Source organism: Aythya fuligula, chromosome 14 (assembly GCF_009819795.1).
Source record: "Aythya fuligula isolate bAytFul2 chromosome 14, bAytFul2.pri, whole genome shotgun sequence".
Lineage (NCBI taxonomy): Eukaryota > Metazoa > Chordata > Aves > Anseriformes > Anatidae > Aythya > Aythya fuligula.
In genome coordinates this window covers 17,375,042-17,402,009 of record NC_045572.1, presented here as the reverse complement: position 1 = coordinate 17,402,009, position 26,968 = coordinate 17,375,042, and the positions used below count along the sequence as shown (strand labels likewise).

The window sequence follows — 26,968 nt, the reverse complement described above, 5'->3', positions numbered from 1 at the left end:
CTGTCAGTCTCCGACAAGTGCAGTAGGACAAGGAAAAGTTTAAAATAATCCTTTGCAGAACAGTATGTCACAATTTATCATGTTATGACAAACACCAGTTGCTTTCCCTTGGCTGTTTCCTACAAAAGCTGATCATCTTTAAAGAGGGCTTTCTACATATTTTTTCCTCACAACTGCCACTTAAAATAACCAGCAACTAAACCCAACATTGACAACAGAATCCCAAAGTACTTCAGGATTGGAGGTGATGTCTGAGACCAGATACTAATATGACTGAAACCAAAATCATAATCCATGCAGGAGGCGTGTTTCTTCCTTTTGCACCCTGCCAAAAATCACTTCCCTACACATCACTGCTGCTTTGCTTAGCGCATGGCCAACCCAACCTCTGAAGTCCTTGGTGTTCATTTCTTGCACCCAGTGTCGAATAAATGCACGGAGAGACTCTGGGAAATGGGTCACACATTTACAGGCAGAAAGTTCTGTTAAGAGAAAATACCTCCTGGTATTAGATTTAGGCAATAAGTTTTATGCTCTTTTCTGAATCTTGCCTTTCATTTCAGCTTCCTGTTGAAAAAGGCTTAAGATCAAATAAAACTTGATCCTATTACACGGAAATCCAGCATAGCCTTGCAAGTGATCTAAGGGGAGTGCAATTAGGAAGATAGAAATATGATAATGAAGTTGTTACATCACATCCTTCTAGTCTGACACTGTATGAACTTACCCTTGACATCTATTTATATGCTGTGATGCATACGTCAATGTAGGGAGATGCATGCACTGCTTGCCTTGGCTGATAAAGCACCAATAACTCTCCTGCCTTTCTCTGTGTTCCCATCCAGCCACCCTGTAAGTAACCTCTGCAAACACCACGTGAGCCAGCACATCCTGAAAGCCAACAAACTTTTGGACAGAAATCCGTTTCGGATCTAAAGATCCTCCCTTGTTTATACTCTTGCCTTAATCTGAAAAATCAGGCTGCCACCCCCTTGCACAAACTGCTGTGTTGGTGAGAGACGGTGGCACCAACTCGCAGATGGGGCAGTCCCAGACCAGCTGAGGTCTCTGCAGTTTGACATCGGGACCTTAGCAGAGAACTGGCACAGGTCTCAGGGCATTCGTGACGCTTGCTGGCACTGGGAAAGCCCCATTTGATCACCTCCTGTGGCTGATGGAAACGCAGCCCCGCGGTGGGAAGATCCTCCCTGCACGGCTCTTCGCAAAACTTGAAGTGCTCAGAGCTCTGCAAAGGAGGAGAGAAATCCTCAAGGGCAAAAGTGTCACCAGAGTCAAAGTAAATCACAGGAGTGATAACTCCACCGGGAGAACAGCAGACATCAGTCATCACTGTGCCTGCTTAATATCCCCTGTTTTGGAATATTTCTGCTGTCAGTCACTCTGCTCATCTGCTGGGCAGCCAGGAAGATGAACAGAATTACTCTTGGCAGGGTAAAGCTACGGACCATTGGAAATAGTGTCTAACAAGAACACTTAACAAGCACCCGAGACTGATGATTCATCATTTTCCCCTCTTTTTATTGATACCTGGTTAAAGGTACCAGATTAACAGCCCTGCAATCTGAAATCCTTCATTCTTCTCAGAGGCACGGCACGCAGAGGGCAGATGTGCACAGCAGCTGCAGCTTGCTGCTCTCCTCGCACTGGCAGGAGACATGCTGAGCATCCAGCCCCCTGGATGATGTGTTCTTTTTTTCATCATTGGCTAGAGCTACTGGAAAAGCTTTTCATAGGTGCAACGAATAGAGCTAAACTTTCATTGAACACTTAAAAAATACATAACACGTATGTTATAAAGGGAGGTTGTACCACGACTGCCTTTTTTAAGCAGGGGAAACTGAGGCTGAGAGCAATAAAAAGGCTCGTTCACTGTTTCAAATAAGTTGCAATGTCAGAAATAAACCTCAAATCTCCTGAGCTCAAGCCCTTGTGTGCAAGGCTGTTTGGGTTAGTTCCTGATGAAAGTCTGGAAGGTTTTCCACTGTTATCTGCACCACAGCCTTATTTACCTTCCATCTCTTAAAACGTTGACCCTAAAATCATCTTATCCCATTGCTCTTTGCAAAGCAAGTTTCTCTTGAAATCCTTCCAGTGTTACCTGCTTCAAATCTACATGGAATAGCATATTTTTGTCTTTAAATATGAAACTGTTCATAGCTTAGCCTCCTGCAGAGCCAGCTGATGTAGCATCCTGCCGTGACTCCAACGCCACACTGATCCACGTGGCAGCTTTTGTCTCCCACATCACCAGTATTCTCAATAAATCTCAATAAAATCCCAGCAACATCTGTTTGACCTTCCACTAAAATCTGATCTGCTGTAGCAGATGGAAAATCTAGTCTTGATCCTAGGTTCACAAGTGACAAACACTGCTTTAGTCCCATTATATACAAACAAAAGCACTGTATTTTTATCTACCTGCACTTCTACCTAAAATGAAACAAAATAAAACTGTGTCAGACCTACACTACTCAAACACTGGCCAAACCAAGCAGTTCCTGAACAAATTTCAGAGTGAACCAGCTGTGAAGTTTGGACTGGTTAACCTGAGTCTTGGAAATAAGTGCAGAGATTGCTTTTTTGATAAAACACAACAACAAAACTTGCATTTTTTCTTGGTCCATAGTCAAGCACACACAACACAGCCGTGGCCCAAGCAACGCTGCCTGTGGTTGTTCAGAGCATCCCTCTGAGTGCTGCCCAGTCCTGAGTTCAGAAACTCGATGGCTTCAGAGCGCCAGGTTGTAACACCCTGATAAGTATCTGTTACAAAAGGAGGAAAAAGGCCTACACGCTCCTGAATTAATATTGATTTCATGTCAATTGCTTTATATTCCCACTTACACAGGGTGAAGGTCATTGATGGAGAGGATACTTAGAAAGCAAAATTAAAACAAACTGTCAGCCAGCAGCAGTGAAAATGAAAGTTTTCCTAACAAGCGATGATGATTTAGAAGACTGCAGCATCTCTAGTTCTCTGTGGCGTGGTAGAAATATAACTCTGCTTCTCTTTCTTTCAGCAGCTCGTAAATCCAGCAGGGGCTACACTTAACTTGAGATCAAACGATCAGCAGATGCTGGTAAACAATGAAACATCTTCAAAGTTCATTGTGAAAAACCAGCCTGGGGTAAGAGGGTAAGAGTGGCTCTTCTTCCTGGCAAGAACTGATGTTTGAAGTACAATGATAGATCTCCAGATTAGGTGGCTCTCAATCTTCTTAGCCCTGCTTTTCTTGCATCCTGTTATTAGTTGACAATTGCTCTCGGATTACAGCTGCTTCTCTCTTGCATAAACAACATCCAAGTGAGGCATAACCTAGGAGAGCATCAAACCCAAAGCACCGGAATTGCATCCAGCAATGCCTTTGTATACCCAAGTAAATGGATTTATCCAGTGGAATCACTGCAATCTGCACTGAACGAACTTAATTTCACAACACAGTTCTCTGAGGTCTTTTTCCTTTATAGACATGCTTGTGTTCTCAGTCGTCTCTTGGTCTTCCGTTCTTCTCATCCTATATTGCCCTTTTTTCTTTTTTTACTTTTTTCCCTACCCTTCTATTTTCTTATTGCTTTATCCCTGATTACCTTTACCCAGCAGAGAGTGAGCACTGCCTGTCTTGGTGCAACTCAGATGTGATCTCCTGCTGTGGCTAGAACTCAGATTAAAGGCACGTTTTACATCTCATTTTGCCTTCTTTATTTTCAAATTCTCCAAGCACGTTCAGCTGCATTTAACTTCTGGTTCTTTTCTCTACACCTGAACTCACAATTTTCTCCTTCTCGCCGCACTCTTGAGCTAATAGGAGAGTAATGAGAAGGCACTTAACTGCATTTGAGTTCTACATCAGAATTTCCTAAGGGATAACCTAAAGCGAGCCCAATATCCAAAATCAAAACTGGGACTCATCTGTCGAAGTCCCTTTGACTACTTGATCTCAGTTGCTGCTTTTTGAGCAGCAGTTCACACCATCAGAAACACGACTTCATGCAGAACAGATACCAGAATATGGGTAAAGTGTCCGGTTAAATGAGTCACAGCATTTGAATGCGATTAACGCAGTCCAACTCTGATAAAACGTTTGATGTTAAAATTGAGAGTACAGTAGTTGAGGAGCCATCCTGTGTGTACAGAGGATAAAAGCACCTGAGATGCCTCAGTCAATCCGTTCGAGTGGTGAGTCCCTTGACTTTTCCCAAGCTGGACTTAGGAATCAAATCCAAATTTCAATGGAGGCTGAAAGCCCCGGCCGCCACGTAATGCAGACACGTCTTAATGCCATATTAGAGCTGGAGGAAAGAGATGAGCTGGCTATCATGTTTGCAGCCTTCTCCTTTGCCCTCATTAATGTTTTATTAATATTTCATATTACATGAAAGCAAATTTTCCTTTGTGTCTGGCATTAAATGCTGATCAATATTAATGTTTGATTCATATCTCCGCGAAAGGGACAGCAAGAGAGCACAGGAGTGAAATCGGAGATATGATTTACATGAACTTCAATAAGGCTGTTAAAACAGCAAGGCTAGTGAAATAATCAATTGGACAAGGAATTGGCTAACAAATGAGGCCCGGGCTGTGACAGCAGCTGGTTAAAATTCAATTAGGGCTGTGGGAAGGAGGAACTGCGAGCTCGTGTGAACTGTTCCACAGTCTGCAAACAGACTGCACAGTGAGGTAGGGAAACGTGCAGGTGACAAACAGGGCTGCACCCACAAGAAGGGGCCAGGAGACGTTTTCCTGCTGCAGCAGCAGAGAGGTTGGCTGCAGAGGAGCTGCAGAGGAGGGACAAAGAAGAGGCATTGCAAGGAAGGAAACACCTTGGTTATATGTGGTCTGGAGGGATTCAGGCTTTGATCAAAGGTCTAGAGGAAGACTTTTGCATTGCAGGACTGGGGAGGCTTAGGCAGAAAGACAAACCCTTGTTAGTTTTTGAGGGAAATAACAGAAGTGAGCTTTGGACATGGCTGGAGTAACGTAGTGGGGTGCTGGGGTCTGAGGACAGGCTCGAGGTCTGCTGCTACCTCGCTAAAACTTGTGGGGTGAGGCGATGCACCGGCACCCCAAGAGGTGGGACTGAGTCAAAGGGGACAGTCTGAAAAAGCCAAGGAAGTCTGTGCCCTGCTGGTGGGTGCAGGCAGCTCAGGGGAAGGCGGACAAAAAACTGGACCTGGCAGGAGAGCAGAGACACCCAGAGGATTTATGCTCTGAAGTTATCCTCAGTGCTCCTTCATTTCTGAAGGCAGCTACCAAAGGAAGAGCTGTTGGTGTAACCGATATTTCTGGTGAGCACCAACAGACCTCTCCAACTGTTGCCAAAACCAGGGGTTGCAGAAGCCCTCCTGCTTCAGGTCAGCATATTCTGTACAGGAAAGGGAAGTGGGAGAACAAGAGAGAGAGGTAACACACTCTTGCAATGCATTTTTGGTCTGATGCTAAGCCTACAGCATTTTGCAGACAGCCTGGGCAGTTCCCTGGGTCCTGCTGATGCCTTAATGCCTCTCCTGCCCTGCCATACCCACATTCAGTCCCCGACCCGTCTCCTGGAGGCCCATTTAAGACAGAGGGCACAGCAGGATTAAAAGGTTTCTAAGTTGGTGGCTCTACCCCAGTGATAACAGATTGGCACTAACTGACAAATGATTAGAGCTAAACTGTCATGCAAAATGCAAATATGCCCTAGCAGAAATGGAAAATTAACATAAAATCTTTAGGACTGCAGGAAACTTCAAAGCTAATTTGTGTGTTCACCGAAAACTTCAGTCTCCCTGTTAACAGTGTCACAGCACCCCGTTAGTTAGCCTTCTAATTAGAGCAGCGTAGAGGGGCGCACACCACAGCCTATAGCTCAGATAACAAAATTATACAGGTCAGGAAGCTGTTGTCTAATTCATCCTTGGCAATTTTCATTTAGACTCTTCCATTTCTGGGCCTTTCCCATAGCAGGAGAAGACTTGTCTACTCCGTACCGGGTTATTTTCTGTGTATTTAAGAGTTAGAGCCAGGGTGGGTACGATCATTTCTGCTGTGTGACTGTAACTGCAGCTCCACTATTCTCACTTTCAGGTATTAAAGTTCAAGAGTAAAGCACTTTATTCTTCACGTAGACATTAACACATGCATTAGCAGAACTTAAATCCTAAAATCAGTGGAAAAAAGGTTACAGCATTTTAGCTGCTTTCTTCTCAAGATTTCAGTGTAGTGAACCACTTCACTTTCAAGGTAAGATTTGTGAGTCATTTCAGAACAATTTAAAGCTGGGGCAAATGCAACCCTTCCTGTGCAGATGAAGAAAACTCCCTCGTTGCAGAGTAACATGCTTTTCTGATTCTGGGAAGGGTTAAAGAAAACGTATCAAGGAAGAGATTCTCAGGAGAGGAATTCTGGGATCATCCTTGGTAGGCCACATTTCAGCAGTTAGAAGAAAAAGAAGTGAGACTACCATTTGGTGACTGTTAGGGAAAGCTCTCACTCACACAGCACACTGCAGTGCACTACTCAATCCTTAGCACTTCAGTAAATATTGGTCTAGCCAAAGGATGCATTTTCTTAAGTAAATACTTTGGCAAATTTGCTCTTCAGAGACACGGCTATTCAGCAGTACTCCCTCAAGTTATAGAAATTACTGCTCGGTTGACTGGAACCGATGAAGTTCATCCAAGCTGGGATCCAGCCCCAAATCTCCAGACCAGTAAAATGGAGCTTGTTGTGGTGGGTCTTCCCCAACAAAGAAGAGCTTCCTAAATGACCACAGAGGAATGCTATTTAAGTGAGGTCCTTGCTGTTCTTTAAAACCCAGACTCTCATTAAGAATTTTCTGAACCATTGGCTCAGGCATCTATCAGTTGCAACTCATACTCCTCCCGGTATCCCCTGGGAAAAGCAGTGGCCACCAAACCACAGAGCCATCCCAGCAGCTTCCCTGGCAGTGAACCTCAGCCCAGGGCAATCCTAGCCCTGCGGTGAGCGAGGCCAGTTTTGGCCCATCAAGATTCCCCAGGCACCAAGGGGGTGATCGAGCAGCATGCATCTGCATCTACATTTACATTGATTTCCAATATCCTTACGGGCAATTTTATGGCCCTCTGTATCCTCTTTGTGCTGCATTTCCATCCCAGAGCTCTAAACACCTTTGAACAGAAGCAGCTCACCCCTAAAAGAGTTAGCCCTCTGCCAGCAGGCTCCAACTGACCGCTAATAGCACCAAAGGCTCTGAATCTGCATTTTCAATTCCTTACGTACCTCAGTCATTTCAGCTCATCACATAATCCTCTCTGCTCATTACATCTGCTGCGCGCGAGGAAAAAAATCACATAAAATTGCTGCCTTATAATCAGCCAAGAGAGCTGTGAAACAGACAAGCTGGAGTTACAGAGAGCATTGTCAGAGCTTTATATTCAAACTAGGAAGTAGTAAAATATTATACAAGTTGTTTGCTTGCAGTTCGTGTCAAAGCAAGAGGGCCCTGGCTAACCTTTGGAGAGGCGAAAAGAGAGAATAAATAGATCATCAGCTCCTGCAGAAAATGTCCTGCCAGTGATCGGGGATTTATGAATTCACACAGAGGCACATCTCCACACAGGGCTGAATTGTCTAGCCATTGTAAAGATAAATATTGCAGATGGGTGAATAATTCACTCATACAAATGTTCACTGAAAACAAATTAACTAGCTTGTGTGTACAGGGGATGTGAAATTGTAATGGTTATTTCACAGAACGTTTGAGAAGACAATCTCTAGTATTCAGCCAGCCTACGTCAGTAAGCGCCTAAGCCACCAAAATCTCCAAAAACTGGTTTTGGAGGCTCATCTAACGTTAACTTCCAGGTACCTAAAGGGATGTTAATTTGATCATCGCTGTGCACACGCAGAAGGCTGCAGCTCTGACAGCTGGCGCTGATCTTTCCAGGAGAAAACAGACGGCTGTATTTCAGACTGAAATGTCAATACCAGCACCTCTTTAAAGTCAGGTGGGATCAGAGGGGATTTTAAAACACAGGCAGGAGGGATGGGCTCAGCTTGCCAAAAGTTGCTCGCGTTGTGTGCCCACCACCAAGGGGAAGATGCTTCCCTCACCCTGCAGGCGTTTATCACCAGCCAGATTAAGTCTATAAAAAGGGGATTATGGGCAGTCCATTTGCAGCACAACACAGACATAAAACTGTAATAAGTTACTGAGATAATGAGGCAGCAGGCCATAAAAACCCCTGCCTACAAAGAGAAGTCCCTCTTTCCAGAAGCAACAACCTGTTTTAAAGCACACCTTCCCCGCGAGCACTGGGAGCAGCTCTTCGTAACCACTCTCACCATTTGCTCCGGTCCACTCAAGGAGGATCCCCGAAGGTTGGCAGCTAAAACTGTGTTTGTTCTCTGTGCTGTCTGCCTGGTTTTCCTCTGAAATCCTATTGCTTTCCCCACTGCAACTCCAGCTCAGGACTTGGACAGCAAACACATCTCCCAGAATTCGACCTCAGCGTTGGTTGGAGACTGTTGATTTTACTACTGGCCTGAAGGGGACGCAGACCTCTGCAAATTTATAAATATTAATTTGTTCCTCTGAGCTCAGCTTGAGAAAGTAGCAAAACACTTAGGTGAAGGAGAGCCTTGCCCAACGAATGCTTGTTCTTGAAGTTTGTCTACTATAAATAATACTTTAGCACAACATTGCTTATAATATTCTGCATAACACAGCACAAATTCAATCAAAAGAAATGGTTTGTGATAAAAGTCACACAAGGTGCGTAAGAAATCCCCCTCCACAATTGAGCTGCATCCTTCTTACCTCGACCAATATCCGCAGCTCCCCGCTGGCCGGGCTGTACTGGAAATGTCCTGCTTTATTTTTCCAGCCTCCTTTGTTATTTGCCTTCACCTTCACCCTGATTCAAAAAGGAAAGCTCTTAATCAAACTTAGCGTTCACAAAAGGAGCATTTCCAAGACAGACCTGTGTAAACACACGGTATCTCAATTACCCTCCAATAGCTGTACCATTTTTTGTTTGAAATGTTGCTCTCCCATGGCCTCCACCGTCCTATTCATCACAGTGACCCTTCGAAGGCTTGCACTGTGCTAATAACAGGAGAGGCATTTCTGGAGCACAGCGGAGCTGCCCATGATATACGCCAAATGCCGAACGAAAATATTTTATTTTTGCACCAGCCGATATATGAGATGCAACTACAGGGATTTAAATACGATACTCAGGCTCATTAGCAAAGCAAGCATAGATAACAAGGATTTACTGAACGTTACTGTCTGACTTGGCCAGCTTTCCCAGAGGGATCGTTAAGATGGTAAGCGAGTATTTTGTCTGTAGATTTGGGGGAATTAAGTCTGCACTCACGAGTTCCTACGACTTCAGCAAAAAAAAAACACAAAAAACAACCCTCCTATATTTGAGTTTTGCATGTTGAAAACTCAGAGGAGTACAAGCGCAGTGATTGCATATGAAGGACTCTTTAAAACGACTGGGCCTGCCAGGTGCTTGGTGTGTTGCCGTCAGCTCTGGCACAGCTGAGTCCTGCAGCCTGCCCGCGGCGCTGTCCCCAGCCAGCACCTGCCAAGCTTTGGGCTTTAGCTCGCTCTGAAAGCCAGCTGCAGTCACAAATGCATGGCCTGTAAGGAGGTCTGCTTAATTTCCTTGCAAATATCTATTTATATATGTTGATATATAAAAACCAACACATTTCAACGCATTGTATTTGCTGATTGTCACCACATTGCTGTGCTGCTTATTTTGTTGTGTGTTGATTCCCGCCTTGCACTTGTTTTTACACAAAAATAACCCCTGGAAGTTGCATCACGTGCATTTTGTCAGCTAACTGGTGAGATATAAGATTACCTTAGAGTACAATTTTCTTTCTCTTTTTTTCCAGCACATTAGCCCAGATCCTCTCCCTCACTCTAAGCCCACCTTCAGAGAGCTTTGCAAGGTCCTTTTGGACATTTTCCTCTTGATCCTTCTCTTTTACCCATATTAGTATAATGTCCAAGTGATAGGGCACAGGCCACAGAAGTCACTTGTGATAATTTATTAATGGGTCTGCAACAAATAAAAGGTCCAAATTTATTTATTTATTCCCCAAGTCCTGGACTGACAATGAGGCTTTTATATGCTTGAACTGCACTATGCTTCTCTTTGCCTTTAATCTCCATTTGCAGGGAGGTTCAGGAAAGGTTGGTATTAGAGAAATGTTCAGTTTAATTCACGTTTGTGAATTGCTGTCAAAATACAGTGCTGTATGTTTAGTGAGGGTGACTTGAATATTATTGTGGCGTCAAATAATACGTAAATAACAATGAGACAAAGTGCCATCTAATAATGATCATTGTGGCTCTATGGCATCTACTTAGAGCTAATTTTTGCCCTTTGATTATGTTACAGAGCTTTGTTTGCCTGCGTATAAGTAAAACATGATCCAACTCAGCTCTATATATCAATCCCAGGGTGCCTAATATTAACAGGTTTTCAAGTTTTTTAAGGTCAACATCAAGTCCTTTTGGACACAGGAGTTCAATTCATGGCGCAGGCAGCGAGGTTTGCATGGAGAGCTCCAATCTTTTATTAACCCTGTGAATGTAGTTGGAGAACAAAAAGCTTTCAAGCACACGAGCTCTTCTTTAGCTCGGAAACTTTGCATTGTGAAGAGCCATTCAGCCTCACTACAGCTGCATCACCACTGCATTTGCACGGCGGTAAACCTTTAGCAGAAACCATTTTCTTTTTCAAAAGTGGCCATTTTCCCCCAGAATTGCATTAAACAGAGCAGATTTCTTTATCACTCCGTTAGGTCAGCGAGGGCACATCTTCGCAGCACCATGGAGGACACTACAGAGACGTTGGAAATAGCATTGACCCAAGGTGGTACAGAGAGCTCGGGACTGTGCAAATACCAGCATGGGTCCCAAATTACATGCCTGTATTGATTCACTGGTATAATCAGCTTTTTATGTGGTTCTCCTGCTCCCAGTTTTAAAATGACCTTGTCCTTTGGGGAGGACAGACATGCCCTAAATTTGATAGCCGCTGAGAATGGCGCAGTGTCAGGAAGCTTTGCTCGGTGCTGGGACAGATTCAGAGGGCCTGTCCATCCCCGCTCTGCATTGTAGCCCTGACTGTAGGACTAAAATTTGTTGCCTAGAACACACATCTTCATTTTGGGGTTTCTTTCCTCACTATAAACATTTGAAGATGCACCTAGCCAGTTTTCATCAGTTAAAGGGACAACAGAAAGCTTTCGCTCCTTATAATTCCCATTTCAAAGCAAACTGATCTTCTGTTACAGCCAGTTGGGGAAAAATCAGTTTTCTGCTTAATCAAGCCTTCCCATCAATCAGGCTAATAGGAGGGTTAGCACATCTCCTAATTATAACTACTAACATTTGTAGGCTTGCTATTGATGAAAGCTTATCCCACCCCATCACATTAAATCACCTCTGGGCTGTCTGACGAGTGAAGCAATGCTAGCAGTGCGCGCAGGGCTCCTGGTCCTCAGGCTGGTACCCTATAGATGTGATGCTCAGAGGTGAAGAGGCAGTGCCCCCAGCTGTGTCACCCCCACACAGAGCTCTTTCCTCACTTCATTTAATAACCTGACACTGGAGCCAGGGCAGCCCCTTGTCAGGCTTTTCCAGCCTTGGGCTACAGCGATGAGCTCACAGCGAGAGAGGTCAGGCTGCAAAGGAAGAGCACACACTGGCTTCGAGGCCAACAAGGAAATACCACAGAGCCCCAGGTCTCCAGTCTATAAACAAAAAACTTGGTACCACAGGTACTAAAAAGTGATGTGATTAATCGCAGTCATTCAGCTCCAACTGAATACTCAAGTGTATAAAAACCAGCAACATAACATGGTTGTAAGCCCTCATAGACTGTACAAGAACGGGCAAATATTCCCTAGCAGACTCCCAGTGTGAATATATAATGCTCTCCGGGGGGAAGAAATACCATTATTTCACTTCTCAGATTTATTTCAGAATTTGCTTAACCTAATAGACGAGTGGCACGGCCATCCCTTTGTATATACTGCTGCACTGCCCTGTGTTCTCAAAGTGTCCATCTGACAAATTCGGCTGTCAGTTATTTTCAGAGTTGGCAATAATTTTCCAACAAAGTGCATAATCACCGCATATGCCTCTTAGGTACATATTCTCATGCCTTTCTATAGGATTCGCCCACTTCTCTCATTAATACAAACCGAGCTGTGTGATTAAAATTAATGTTTCAGTTCCAAACTGTCCCCTATCCATTAATCTCGTAACAGTCAAGAGTGTCTTGAAGAATACCTATACTGCAGATCTTGAGTTGAGTTTTTAAAAGTGCTATTAATAGCATATACTTATCAAAAAGTAACTAGCTGGCACTTACACTTGCACCTTCTTAAAGTTTAATAACTTCAATAATGTTGTTTCAATTTAGCTTTCAAAGCATTGGAGGAGCCTCTCTTGTTTGAGCCCTTGCCTGAGGCATCGCACCAGGGAGGAGTTGGCCAAGGCGGCGAATGCCATCAAGAACAAAGACACACAAACAGCTGAACAGGGTGCTCCCTGCTCCCATAAGGTCCTCAGACCTGGATTTGTTTCACAGAGCAGATGAAATTTCTCAGCAAAGACCATGCCTCGCTATAGCAACTGGCTCATACTGAACGTCCTCCAAAGATGGGCACGGTTCTCGTGTGGGTAGTGTTGCAGGATTCTACATCCAGCCACAGACCCCAAGCAAAACAACCCCCTTGTCTACGCCAGCAAGGCACCAAGCCAGTGGGTGCCAGTTGGGCAAACCAGCTGCTCTGGTGGCTACCAAAAGCAGGCAGGCAGGGCCAGCTATTTCTGCTATTTGGGTTCAGGTCTGGAGGTCTCAGCTGAGACACTGCCAAGCACCGAGAGGTGCCTGGGCAAATAAGACTTGGTGACGGCACCAAGTGGGCTTTTGTGCTTGATTTCTAAACATAGCTTGCAGGAAGGTGGAATTTAAATAACTGCTTAGCATTGACCTAACTGTACTTCCTCAGGAGTCAATTTATTTTCATTACCTAGACCAGTGACACCAATGCTGAGTCCTTTGAAATAGCCCAGTCCAGGTGTTTAGAGAAGCCAGAGCAGGCTTTAAAGTGAGTATTTACATAACCAATGAAAACTCTTCTGCCAAACCTGACTCCTGAAAGTCTAATAAATATTACGGTCAGGGTCTAATCACTGCAGCCTGCCTCTGTCCTCCTGCAGGCTACAGGAGGCTCAGTTGAGGCTGATAAAGGCAGGTGATTGTGGGAAGGATGCAATAACTCTCACTTCTTTTTTTTGAGATGTAATTACATGAGACAAAATTTGTTCATGGCATCTGTGGGCATATTCTTGAAACAAATAATAGATTACAAAACACAGTATGAGTGGTGGAGCTACCTGCAAATAGGAGGGGAAAAAGCCAGTATCCCAAACAAACCACCTGAAAGGCTCCATCTAGCTAGGTTATTTTCCTCAGTATCTCCTTACATCAAAAGCCCATTCCCCACATTCACGCACTGGCAATACTCACATTGAAAGAAAGACCTTTCATTCCCCAGATCTCCTCTTGCTTATTCCTCAACTCAAGTCAGTCCAATTTGCTTCAGAAGTTGTTCTGTTGTATCACGTGGAATGATCATTTCAGGAGCAGATGGAGCAGGGAGCTGGAAATAAGCAGGAAGATCAGATAAACTCTTAAGAAACGAAGATTGTTTTCATGCAAATTCCCTTTAATAAGAAAGGTGGAGAAGAGCTCTGAACAGAAACTACTGTGCATGAAGAGCTGCTCAAAACATAATTGCTTCTAGATATAATACTTCTGAGGCTTTTCGAGCAACTACAAACATTTCCTTAAACATCCCCCCTTCTTTCACAGTATTTTCCATTGACTTTAATAAAGTGCTGTGTAACCGTCTGAGTTTGGGAAGCATTTGCACAACAAACAGAAGTCACTGGGAGGAAAAAAAAAAAAAAAAAAAAAGCTGTTCATTGCTGGCAGGTGTTTCTAGGCAGCTTTTACAGAGTTTAATTTGGTAGTTTTCCAAGCTGACTCACATTCGCGTGTAATACAGATACCTCTGATGCCGTTCTTAGTGGTCTACACATACAAACGCGCATGTGTAAGGGGAGTGTGCTCAATGCTGCATTTTGCCTCTCAGAGCAGAAGAGCTTTTGAATTAGTGAAAGGAAGTTGCATTTGTATCAAACATCTGAGGCTGCTCCATTTTTCTGTTTTCTCAGACATACCAAAATAATAAACTGAAACATTAATTGGGAGGGGGCTGGAAATCACCGTATACCTTTTGGTCTTCGGAAGCTAAGAACTAAATTACTGTAATTGGCAGTTTATTAACAGGAAAATTATGCTAAACAGCTTCATGTTGCTGTCAGGAATTATATTCAGTAAGCTATGAAGATGGGGCCCTTGGTGTAACATTTGCATTTTCTCATTTAGAAAGAACAATGCTAATAGATGAGTGAAGCATGTACAAATTATATACCAAAGAACATTTGCATAGCTGTAAAAAGGCTATCTTGATACCAGAGTGATTAAGCCTGTTATTCATTAAGATACAGTATAGACTAAGGGGGAAGGGGAAGTAGGGAACACATTAACTTTCTTTAGAGGCACATATAAAATGAACCCCAGTCCAAACCACTTGAATTTCAAGCAGAGCTAGCCTATAATAGGTTCTGATTATATTGTGTTTATTAAGCAGTACTAGTATCAGGGTTTTTTCCCTGTCTTGGATAAGGTCCGAAGATGGGATGATGACCACTGCTGTTACTCACATCTTTATTTCAGCTGCCACCTCCCCACACCACTTGCCTCCTCAGAAGCCCTTTTTGCATGCTTTTCTCTATTAGCAATTTCCACTTCCTGTCCCCTCACCTTAGCAGCTGACATTTCCTGAAGGAGGATGACTTTAAACATCACCAATACCTATAAGCTGGAAGGAGGACAACGGCAAAGCAGGAGAAAACTGGGTCATTTGAATGCCCTGATGAAAACCAAGAGGGACAGCACACTAAGTGACATGGGCTGCCTCCGTGAAACCAGGACACGGTGTCCTGCTCTCCACTTGTACAGAGCTGTCTTCTCTTCCAGGAAGCTCTGAAGCACAGAGGGTTCAAATAAGTTATTCAGTAACTCCAAAATTTGACTGAGGAGAAATTATTTGGCTGAAATGAAGCATCATTAAGATTTGAGAAATCCTGCGTAAAACAGCTTTTGTAGAATTAATCATTCTGCTTCTCAGCCTGAGAGCAAGGCCCCTATAAAAATGCCTGTAAATCATTGCAATTTATTTATGAAGATGACCTGGAGGAATTTAATTCAGGCCATGGGGCTTTGAAAGGGAGGAGAGGTAAAGGCAGAGAGCAGGAGGAGCTGCAGCAGGGCTGTCAGGCTGTCACTGGGCTGTGGGCCCGGCTCACCTCGTTTTGAGGACTCAGATGCTGCTTCCCAGAATGTTCCCTGTGTCTCAGCACAGGATATTTCATATATTTTTACAACAGAGGCAGCATTACCAGAACATAAGTAACTTTTGGAGGCTGGCTGCTAGCTGAGGCACCTTTCAAAGCACTTCCGTGCTCTGCTGGGTTTTCAGCTCTGGAACCGGCACCAGGCGGAGGCCGGCCTTGCTGTGAGGCTGCTGCAGAGTGCCTGCGCAGCACAACTGGAGCAGAGTGAATTATTTACAATGAATAAGACACTTGACAAATTCAGCTTCATTCTTTGCTAGCAGAATACCTTCCAGCAGAACACCATTTCATCCGAAATAAGTCATTATTCAATTAGCTTTTACAACTCCGCCTCAGCCCCTTTGCTCCTCGCTACTTCAGGCCGGGTGGTGTTAGCCCAACTTCACACAACACACACGGTGTGTGTCACGGCTCCTTCCCCTGCACGAAGCAGTGTGCTTGATCCTGCACACAGCCACTTGCAAATAATGATGCAGGGCTCACTTTTCCCACATAATCAGTTCACAATCCGATACCAACATCTTAATTAGGCCCGACCCCTGGAGTATTTGACTTAACATCATTTGCCAGCTCCAAAATATGGTTACATCCACAGTGCAAATAACTATCCTCCCAGCAGCTGTAGTCTCTGTATTTGACTAATTTCAATGTTGTTCTCTTATACTGCAGCCAGTGTAGACTGGGATCCTCCTGCAGCTCCAGGTCCCTGACTGCAGCTCCCTGCCTGCATCTCCACCTCAGGTATGCCTACGTCAGGGCCAAAGCTGTGCTTACACTCACTTAAGATAACCTAATTAGTTAAATTAGGCTGAAAGCCACTTCATGCAGCTCACTCTGGACGAGCCACCTAATTACATGCCCAGCAGACTTTCTAGGGAAGCTTTCCCTGTCCGTGCTGAGCTCCCTGCACTCACTACCAGACATACTACAACTAGCTTGGATCCATCTGCATGGGCTTCAGTCGCACCTTTATCTCTAGGAAAGACATCAAAAGCAGCAGCAGGGGAACAGTCAAGATCACAGGCCGAGCGTGGACCACAGAAACCACTGCTAAATTTAGACATGAAACACTTCATCAGGGGGTGACAGATCTGGTTTGTGAACAGGACAGTATCACTGAGAGGCAGGCTGAGGCTGCTCCCTGAAGCACAGTGCAATTTTACTCCAAAGAAAGCATCCCATGCATTATGCAAATAATTTACTGTGTTGTGTTTTTTTTTTGTTGTTGTTGTTTTTTGAAATACTGCATTACAGGAAAAACGAAACCCGTCAGATGTTAGGCACGACTCTTAAAGCACTGCTGGAAGGAATACAGATAATACAGCAAGTAAAGTGATATAAAAGAAGAGCAGCCTAGCATCAGTATTTTTCAGTTAAAGCTTTTGAAGCAGTTTGTTTTATTTTTAAGACCTAAATCCAACCTATAACTATATAATGTAGTACCATCACTTTTGAAGCTAAAACCATTATTTGTCACAAGCACATAAAAAAATAAATTAAAAAAAAATAAACACACACACACAACCCACAACCAAGCTTAGCATTCAAACAACTTTAGATTGCTTTGGTAAAACGAGCATTCATACCAAAGCAGAGATGCTGGAAGTAGTTGGTTTTCCCCTCTCTGGATGATCGCAGTGGTCAGGAACTGGGTCCCAGCCCATGTGCTCCACACCTGAGGGAGGGACCGACTCATTCTGCTGTTTCATCTTGCCCTGAAGCTTATCTTCTTCCCCCAAATTCCTCCCTATAGCTGTGCTTGTATTAAACTAACCTCACAGTAACCTTCCCTGAACCAGCAGTGGTGAAATAGCTGCAGCTGAATTACAGGCAGCCCGTCGCACCATCTGAGACTGTGGGAGCCCTGCCATTAGTTTTAACAGGTATTTAGCTGCCGTTAGCTCCCACAGAAATTCCTCTGTTTCCTTAATACACTGAATTACCTGGGAACGTAGGGGCTGTGATTCGGTTTTTATCTGATGTCCTCTTTTGACCCTGTAACGCGATGCTTTGTAGCAAAGGCTACGCTGTCCTAGGGGAGTTCAGTAACTGCCTTTAACGGGGAAGAGCACTCCCACACTTGGAAGAGAAGAGGGCACAGATGAAGTAGAGCCAAATAGCCACAGAGACCATCTCGAAAACCAAAAAGGAGCCCTGCTTTGACATTTAGGGGGCAAAAGGATTGAAACTTTCCCAATTATCAGATTTAAAATGGAAAGGCAAATGATGTTAGTCACTTTATTAAACAGAAAGAAGTTCTTTCCAAGATTTAGCCAAATGCTTTTGCTTTATCAGGTAACATCTCAGTTATTACAAGGCTCCACACTGAATTCCGTGTGTAGCCCAGGCTTTAAACAAGTGCACACACAGTTTTAGTCACTATGGTATTATTTTTAGACTTTTGTGCATTAGAAAATCTGCAATAAATCACATTTTAATTAACTTTATATTAAAACTTGATTACACAAAGATCCTGGAAGTTGTTTATGAAGTCTGTCAGCCTCCAGCATGGGACATCAAAAACTTGTGCAATGTTTATCTTCTCCAAAACACTACTGACCTTGCCACAGCACAACGCGGGACTGACCCTCAAGAGCACACGAGGACTCTGCCCAGCCCCAGTTTGCACCAGTTTATACCAGCACCATCCTGAGTCCCAGCAGACAGAGAACAAAGTAACCCCTGTCACTTCTCCTGTTTTGCCCATGACCTGCTCATGGCTTTCAGAGATGACACTGGGTTAGAGCAAACAGCAATACCAGGCACGATCTACTGCACTGAAAGGCAAAACTCCTGTTGACTCAAGGGAGAGGAGGATTAGGACTTGTGGTTTTTCATTTTATTTTGAATGTTTGCAGAGGTCTCTTGCCATAGTCGCATTATTTGTACATGCATTAGCACTGAGACTGGCTATGTAATTAGTTTCTGTCATTAATAGTTGCTGACGAACACATTCAAATCCACACTGCATTGGTCTTAATATTTCATATACACACAAACACGAAATATTGTCACCCAAGGAAGAAAAAAAAAGTTGGCTTACTCAGGCAATCTTCAAATACAGCCAGCCACACACCTCCACTGATTCCCAGCTAGGATTTATGCAGACTTATAAAACAAAAGGAGAAACAATAAAAATAGATGAAAACGCTTATACAGTATTTCAGTCCTACTCATTAAAGCTGATCACTGCATTACCTTTGCATGGGGAACCTTAAAAGCTCTGCAGTGGCTTTGCCAGCAGACTGCAGCAACTTGCCACGACCTTAAAGCCAACTAGCCACGACACCTCACGTCTGATTTGTGATGCCAAACATTCAAGGTTATAGAAATGTTAAATTTTAGAAACAGTCTAAAACAATAAAGAATTTAACCACGTCCTTAATTTTAACACAGTGTCAGCGCAGGAGATTTAAAAAGCAATAAACAAACTTGTTACTGCAATAGAATCGAAGAGGAATCATAAACTCACTATAGTTACAGAGTTAAAATATGGTGTGGGGAATGGACAATGGCAACATTTATTCAATAAAACTCATTTATATGTAAAAGATTGAATAAAAATATATAGTACTATGCAGCCACAACAAATTACGCACGTGAAAAAAAATGGTCTACAGGCAAGATGTTTTATATTATGCATGCAAACACCATAGCTGTACAGGCAAAGGTGTTAACCACATCTGCAACCCAGCTCTAAACTGCTGGAGAAGTGATGGGAATCATGGCACTAGCCATACAAAGAATGACATTTTAATAGTTTTCTGTAATAAGCCAACTGCTAGAGCTACCGCTATTTACTGTTAGTCTCCTTCTGTTGAGATATAAAACCAGACCCCTATCTGCTTATGAAATCTAAATATCCAAAGGCAATTTCTCCAACAACGATGGTGTATTAATTCTGGTGGCTGGGTCAAATTTCAGCCTGGGTAATTGCTTTTTGCTAAGACGTAGTTAAACTTACTATTTTAATTTAAAGATGCGCCTCTGCAGTCTCTTGCCCGTGCTATACGCAGTTACTGTATACTTTCAAGCAATCCCCACTGTAGGGATCAGTATTTTAACACATTATCTGCATCCTGCTAGGATTTACCTGAGCTACTAAAATTACAAAGGCCTTATCTATAAGGAAAGGTCACCTTCATTTCCCCTGCCATGAATTTGGCCTTCACATTTGCAGTATCTAAAATCATTTCTGGATGCATTATACTGACCCAGACCAACAGGTAAGAGAGATGCTACAGGTTTTTCTATTCAGATATGTCCCCAGTGTTAATTCAGGAATTGTCTCAGGGTAACAGCGCTGCAATAAACATTTGGGGAGCGCCCAGCCAGGTTTGCAGTCATGTTAACTAGCTACCTTGTGGCAATCAGTCAATTAACTCAAGGTGAAGAAATAGTGAAGACAAGTCCACAGATAAAAGTAAACAATCTGTGCTAGAATCGTGGAGGAGAAAGTGAAATTCCATTTCCAGGGCTGTCAGAGAGGTTTAAGCAATCACTCAGGAGAAGAGTTTTCTTTTTTTCCCTTTGTTTTTCTTTATTTTCTCCAGGCTAAGGGTTTCCATAGATCTTCTCATTGATCTGAAGTGGCCAGGGGCAGAAAAAGCCAATTTTGGCTGCATTATCCTGTCTCTCTTTCACTACAGCTTAACACAAAGAGAAATGCCACACACACCCCGGAACGAATCCATGCCAAAGGCTTGCTGCAGAAAGGAAGATTCGAGGCTGGTGCTTCCAACCTGAACATCAAACGCTGCCGTGCTGGTGGGGCTGAGCTGGAGCCTCTGTTCCCCATGCAGCTCCCAAAAGTGGCTGAAGGAGCGACCTCAAAAAAAAAAGCACTTATTTCCTCATGTCACCTAGACTTCTTTTCCATTGTCTGATACAGAATTTGAAAGTATTTCCTACATTAACCAAGGTGCAGGGGTGGGCAGCCCTGCCAGGGAGCCAGTGGCTCTGCTGGTACTGGAGACCTTGCACAAACTGGTTTGTAGGACTGAATTTCCTTTTATGAGACGAGCACAAACATTTTGTGGCTGAGGAGCTGTCATCTGCTGCCTTCCATCTCCTACCAAATCCTCCTGGTAGAGAGGATAATCTGGGGGCAGAGGATCCCAAACCCATAGTGCTGACAGATGGCACCCAGCCCCTCATGGAAAGAGGGCTTCGGGACCACTTCCTTCTGCATCACAAATTCGGTGGAAGCTGGTACAAGAAGATATTTTAATTTATAGATCTCTCCTTGCTTGCACCCTACTCAGAGGATAAATGGTGAGCCTTTCTGTAGCTCTTCCCAGGCTCTGGCTCTGCATGCAAGTACCCCAGGTACACCTGGGCAGCCACTCAGTGTCATTTTTGCAATTAAAGCCCCTGACCTAGACTTTCCCATTTAACTTGCTGTAGCAAAACTAGTTTCTGTTCTTCCTTTAATGTGGCTGCTGGTCTTTCAAAGATCTTGGTTTTGTCTCAAAAGCCAGCTGGGGGTGGACTCTTCAAACAGAGGCAAAGGAAAAATTGTCATGGGGAAAGTTAGCTAAACTTTAACTCAAAGACAAGTTTCTGCTTCAGTTTGGAACAAATATTGAGACCTGCTTTATTACAAAGCGACTCTGCCATATTGCCTAGGGCTTATTCCTGCCTTGACACATACATAGTTAATTTCTTGGCCAAAAAAAAAGAATCCTGGGAAGAGAAAAAAATTATCATGTGCCATATTAAATGAGAAGATCATAAGCTGCAAGGTAGAAGATTGGATTTTTTCTGTCTTTATTTAATCACAGTAACTGCATTCACGCTGTAGACTGCAATACGATGGGACCGTCCACATTTGGAAAGGAATGACTATAAAAATACCAGACCAACCAGATCAAGAGACACTTCAGTAGAAAAGTAAATTCAGACGGACCAAAACCTACAGCCTGCTTTGCCCACTGAGCATTCACATGTACAGAAACTGACTTTCAGACTCAGCCATACATAAATGGCACTGCCCAACTGATCCTTGCAATTTGTGACTGAATTCTACTAAAAACATAATCTTTTGCTGGTATATTCACAGCCACTGACATGATAGTTTGGCCCAGTTAAGTGCTCAGGGCAGGAATCTGTAGAGGAGTTGTGCAGCATGGGAAAGCATGGGGAGCTGCTGTATGGAGGGATCATAGGAGCATCCAACAGGGTCTGTCCTCAGGGGCAGCTCTCTGCTGGAGAAGAACCCTGGTCTGTTCTGGAGTCACATTTAATGGCCTAAGTCTTGAGGATCTTGCTGATCATTGAGAGCAAGGATACCAGAAATGGGACTACCCAAGAACTGGAACCTGATTGCAACACGGTAAGAAAAGTCTTGAACTTTGGTCTTGCTGCTGTAAGCTATACATCATTTGGCTGCGTATATTCACGTAGCTTGAGACAAGAAATAGGCACCATGAGCTGGTTTTCTCAGCTTTGTTTGCTTTCACATTTAAAGTAACGAATAAACTTTTGGGCATTGAACCTGGAAACAAGAAACACACTCATGAGATTATGTGCAGCTCAATAGTCATGGGACAGGAGAAATAAAAGGATTCACATTACGAATTTTATCATGACTTACTGTTCACTTATCTGAAAAATAGTTGGAGTCATAATTAGCCAGCTTTTCAGTGCTTTAAGGTACAGAGATTTCTATCTGCTGCACACCTTAGAATTTGCATTTTAATGGGCTAAAGATATATATCAGTAGCAGCACCAACGGATGCTCTCATCACTGGTAATAATACAACATACAGCTTAGGAGCCTAACCTATCCAGCGTACAGCAAGTTTGATCAATAAAGAGCAAAAAGCGACCAAAGCAAGTCAAATCTAAATGTCACTGTACTGATGTGCCTCTAAATAACAAAACCCAGGCTGCAGGTTAAGGTCAAAGCATATTAATGCCACGAACACATAAATGGTTCAGCTAATTGTGGTGGATATGGGGTTCATAGTCACTTGTGGAATTGTAGGAGAAAAAATTCAATACAAACATAGGTTACTTATGGGTGGAGAGCAGAGTTTGCATCCACCCAGATTCCTAAACATCATATTGCAGTGTTTTGTTTTTTTGAGAAACAAAGAGCCTTGGCTGTAAGTAAAAGAGCACATTATCCTGGGTTCTGTTTCCTTTTAATTCTAGACCTATAATAAAACTACTTACTGCAAGGAAGTTTTTTTTCCCTTCAGCTTTTAGGAGAAAACCTAACCTCTCATGACCTGAGAGCAACATTACTCCTCTTTCAGTATAATTTGCACAACCACAGCAGCAAAGGGAAGGAAAAATAATACAAATCCGTCAGAAGAACAAGCTACTGGTAAACAACCTTAACATCGTTTCCATAGGACCATTTTGTGGCTTGCCTAGGAGCTCTATGGATAGCCCACAACTGTAGCAAACCAGAGTTTTGGAGGTGTGTTAACTATCATCATTTCCATACTGTACTTTTTCCATACTATCCCAAAGTACTATGAAGAAAGGCAACAATAGAATATACATGACGGAAAGAGTGAAACACAAACAGTTGAATTGTCTTTTCAAGAAGAAAACATGAATAACACGAAGTATGTATCATCATTGTTTGTGGCTACAGATAGTGCCCAGATCCTAATTCCCTAAAAGCTTAATGGAAATAGAAATGATTTTCAGGAGGTGAGTTGCCTTCTCTAGACAGGGAAATACAATTGGCACTCGTGACGTTATAAACTGTTAATTTCCTTAAGTTTCCTTAAACAAACATCAGTATTTTAGAAATATAATTATTCAGAGTTTTACAAGTGCCAGTTTCACCACAAAAGTGGTACTGCAGGCAGGTTGGCACTGACACAAGGAAATGAGCAAGGAAGTGGCCACAGAAAAAGATGTGAAATACTGCAATAATAGGTGACAGAGACCTTCTGACACAGAAAAGGCTTCATCTCCAGGTTATATATTCCCCTGATGAAAATAATTAGACAAAATGACATATTTTCCTCTTTAAACATCAAAAGAAATATTTAGCTTGGGAAGATAGGATTAAACATGGATTAAGTTCACTCTTGAAGTTGTCACTTCATGGCTGGAAGGGACCAGGGAGCTGAGCTTCCTCCTCCTGCTGTATTTCCTGACAAGAAACTTCTCCGACATCCCTTCCAGTTTCAGCTGTGCTTAATTGCAGTCCCATCTCTTCCATCTGCAAAGGGGAGCCGGAGCTGCCCTCTCTCCTTGTAAGCTGGGGAAAATCAGGTGTAAGCAGTCGACACATTTGAATAACAGCAGGTAAGGAGTGCACTTAAAGCAAATCCAGAGCTATCCTGTAGCAAGAAACTTCGAGTATTCCTAGCCAGCAGTCTCCAAAGAAAATCTGAACATTTCGTGGTTTTTGTGAGGCTTTATAGTAAATGCTTGTAAATCAAGGGCAAATAATTCAACAGCAGGAGAACATAATAAAACTGCTAAAGCCTTTCAAATGATCTGGTATTCCTGGAAGTGAAAAGAACATCTGAAAGCCCCAACACTTCGAGGACTCTTCAATGGCAGAAAGTTGCCTTAGAGACTAGAATCAGCCCCAAAGAAAACAACAGATGCACAACTTTATTTAGGGTTTTGATTAAGGCTGGCCAGAAAACAAAAATCTCTTCATAAAATTGTTTCAAGGTCTCAGAATTGTTTTTTAATTGGCATTGTAATAGAAACAAGACGCTTCAAGAGAAGCAGGATAAAAAATAGACCAAAAAATGGGAGCAAAACCCACTGCCATCTAGTGATTACAGTTTTGTTACAGTATGGGAGATCTTATTTCAAGCACTGTGATCCACAAAGCACAGCAAACAGCTGTGCTTACTGTAATGGCAGCACTGGGACAGAGTCCGAAGGACTCCTATCAAATGGACAATTACTCCATCAGAAGATTACTTTAATCACTTTAATCAGAAGTCCTACCACTTCTCATCAACAATTAGTAGCTTCTCCGAATATTCCCCAAAGGAACTCACACGCTTCTTATTGACAAATCCACGACCATATGTTACTGGATGCTAGGCATTAAAACAGATTTCCTTGCAAATACAACTTCCTTGATTTAAAAGCCATTGACATTTTGCAGCAATCTTCCATCTTCTGCGGTTAGGACAGTCCTTCAAATCTGGAATTGAGTCACGTTGGCAGCAGCACGGAGCCACGTCAGCTGTGGAAGGAGCAGGGTCATCACTCTTGATAACGAGTGGGGTTCAGGGCTGCGCCGGCCAGATCTCCTCTGTCACTCCAGACTGCTTCTGTACCAACAACACTTGCTAATTACTCTTCTCTCAGTGTCAGGTTAGCACAGCCCCAAAACAAATCAAAGCCCCAAAAGGTGCTGCTAGTGAGAACTCAGAGGCAAAGACCTGACTTTCAGTGATGGCATCAATCTCAACACTGAGATGTTTGAGGAGCACAAGGGGTCAGGCTGGATTCAGACACTCCACAACAGCTTTTTCTTCAATACAGAAGGTTCCAAATTTTTAATAAAACACAATAAATTCTTGTCTGAGTAGCTGTAATGCAACAAGTAAGGAGGCTTCCCTCATTAGGTCACAAAGCAATAAAACCCCAATTTATTAGCTAAAGTAGTAATAACTGTTAGATTGCTCTGGTGGTCACGCTGCATGAGATCAAGAGTTTCATCTTTATTCTGGTGGGTTTTCACATTGCAAAGCCATTACTGTAAATGGGAAACCTCGCATCCAGAGGGACCAGACAGTGACTGATCAGACTAAGGCTTCTGTACAAGGCCTCCAATTTTTCTCCAAGATCAATCCAGTGGAGGCTGAATCCAGAAGTCTCTAACAGCATTTTTTCCCCCTTAGGTAAGTCTCTTCTCACCACAGAGGTATTCGACTGATTTACTCAGCCCCTTAAACAACAACAAAATCCTCCTTGGAAAGCCTGAGCAGGTCTGTGCAGCTCTCAGGCAGATTTAATGGTCTGCAAAGCCCTGGGCCAGCAGGCTGCAAAAACCTGCTCCGATATCTGCCTTGAGACTGCAAGCGAGCACCAATGGGTCCCTGAATTCAAGCTGCTATTATTCCTGCTTCCAAATTAGGTTGAACCTTCAGAGAGTGACACCTCCATCTTTTTCTTCTTCTGATCATAATTTAAAAAGATATCAAAGCATTAAAACCAGGTTGTGGAGGCTCCATGTAGAAGTCCTGTTCATGCCCAAGCCCAGGCTGTAGGCATCTGGGAACAAACTGGGCATGCTCTCCTAAGCGATCATGTCATAAAGCATTCCAAACGCTCAAGAAATAAAGGACAAACATAAAAGCCTGAATTATCTGCTATAGCAAGAAGCTTTGTATACAAGGCTGATCATGAATTTTAAAGCTATTTCCTAGGCTGTGATTAGTTTTTGGTTGCCTCAACTTTCACCACTGAAGATGTACATTCAAAAACCAAAAACAATTTCTTGTTGTCTGGGAAAACTATAGACCACTTGAATTTAATTGCACCACTCTTAAGCGAAGCTTTGACTTGCATATCTCTCACCGAGCAAATTAAATGTTTTCATCATCTAGCCATACTGAATAGTTAAGACTGCCAGCGTTACTCATTAAATACACAGATGCTTTAAAGTTTGATTAGGGAACTGTAACAAACAGCGCAAATTCCAGAAGCATATGGAAAATAAGGTAGCAAAGTTGAATATACAAGAAGAGTTACTTAAGGACTAGGAGAATCTCTGAAAAATAAGATGAGAGCCTCTTGGAGGAAAAAAATACAACTATTAAACAATACAGTAGTGTCTTCTACATATAAGAGACATTTAAACTACTCTAAAATCTTAGCAGGAGCACTGAGGTTTCATTAGTCTGAGTAGATGACCATTTGTTTTGCCTGTTTTCTGGAGCTGAACCATTTGAAGTGGTTCAGTGGTGCCCAGGGAAGGAGGTGGGGAACCACGGACCTGCCCCTACAGCGGGGTCACCCACTGGTATCACACACCTGATAGATGGGACGGACTTTGTGATAACAGCATCTCTTCTGCAAAAAGTCCAGTTACTCTGTTCTTCCTGCACTACAGACTTTCACAGGGCAGTGGTCACACAGACCTCAGAGATTGCCCAGTACATCAGCAGCTGTTAGGGTATTAAATTAAGAATTTAATACTTCTATCTTCTAACTCATGGTTGTACCGAAGTAACAGTGAGCAAAGCTTGTGTCAGCATTAAAGAACTTTCTGAACAACTCAGCCTAGCAGAGACAGAGAGGATGGATCTGAACCCCCACCCATGACAAGTGTTATTGCCCAGGAGAAAATACTGTCTTCATCTGCCAATATTGACAGCATCAGAAGTGAAAATATTTGGCATCAGCTCTCCCTAGCTCGTTCCTAAATCACAGGTATGGATCAAAAATTGTAAGTCTGCTTTAAGATATTCAGTTCTGGGTTATTTGTCTTTTTGATTCAGAGGCATCAGTAAATA

The 26,968-nt window shown here is 43.1% G+C and overlaps 1 protein-coding gene across 3 annotated transcripts in view; it reads right to left on the bottom strand.

Annotated features, from left to right (window-relative positions):
- The window catches only part of FSTL4 (follistatin like 4), a 276,166-nt gene that overhangs the window by 232,753 nt on the left and 16,445 nt on the right, over positions 1–26,968 (bottom strand). For all 3 annotated transcript variants that reach the window (XM_032196664.1, XM_032196669.1, XM_032196665.1), the window contains 2 exons: positions 13,555–13,687; positions 8,805–8,901 (listed from right to left, as the gene is read on the bottom strand). The gene's annotated coding sequence lies outside the window, so the exon portion shown is untranslated. The remainder of the gene's footprint in view (positions 1–8,804; positions 8,902–13,554; positions 13,688–26,968) is intronic.